Source organism: Octopus bimaculoides, chromosome 17 (assembly GCF_001194135.2).
Source record: "Octopus bimaculoides isolate UCB-OBI-ISO-001 chromosome 17, ASM119413v2, whole genome shotgun sequence".
In the NCBI taxonomy this organism is placed as follows: Eukaryota; Metazoa; Mollusca; class Cephalopoda; order Octopoda; family Octopodidae; genus Octopus; species Octopus bimaculoides.
In genome coordinates, this window is record NC_068997.1 from 49,096,319 (window position 1) to 49,097,200 (window position 882).

Consider the following 882-nt stretch of genomic DNA (forward strand, 5'->3'; position numbering starts at 1 on the left):
ATATATATATATATACACATATATATAATCTTCTAATATGATGTATTTTCTATATTAATAAGATTGGTTTGGTAAGACTGAGGTGACAGTCTGCTATAGTCACTGGAACCTCCTCTTCCCTCAAAGAGCCCTACAAAGATTTTACTGTTGAAATAAATAATAAATAAAGGAAAAATGTGACCTTCATTGTATGCTGGCATCTGTGTGTGTGCGTGCGTGTGTGTGTTTGTTTGTGCACGTGTAACTGTATGCGACTGCGTGTATTTGTGTGTGTGTGCGCGTTACTTATTGAACTGCGCGCGTGCGTGTCTGTATAAGACTGTCTTTGTGCGTGTTTGTGTGCGTGTGTGTATATGTGTGTGCATGTGCGCCTGCCTATATGAGACTGAGTGTTTGTGCGTGTGCGCATAATTGTATGTGGATTCTGTGTGTGTGTGTTTGTGAGTGTGCACGTAACTGTGTGAAACTCTGTGTGTGTGTGTGTATGTTGGTATCTGCATGTTTAACATTCAAACTGCGTGTGGAATGTCTCTTGATATCTGCGTGTGTGCGTGTGTGTGTGTGAGTTGTTATCTGTGTACGTTTGTGTAACAACATAAGATTATAATTGTCTGCTGACATCTGTGCTTGCGTGTGTGTGTTTATCTACGTATTCATGTATATATGTATGCATGAGTGACAGTCACAGGTGGCCTACTTGTTGTAAGGATTTAAATAATGAAATGAAATATTTATCGTAAATTATATCTGTCAATTTCACGCACGCACGCACGCACACACACATACATGCACTCACATATGCATATGTATCCCCATGCATAGAGATATTTACATACATAGGTATGCGCATGTATGAGTGTGTGTTTATATATATATATATAT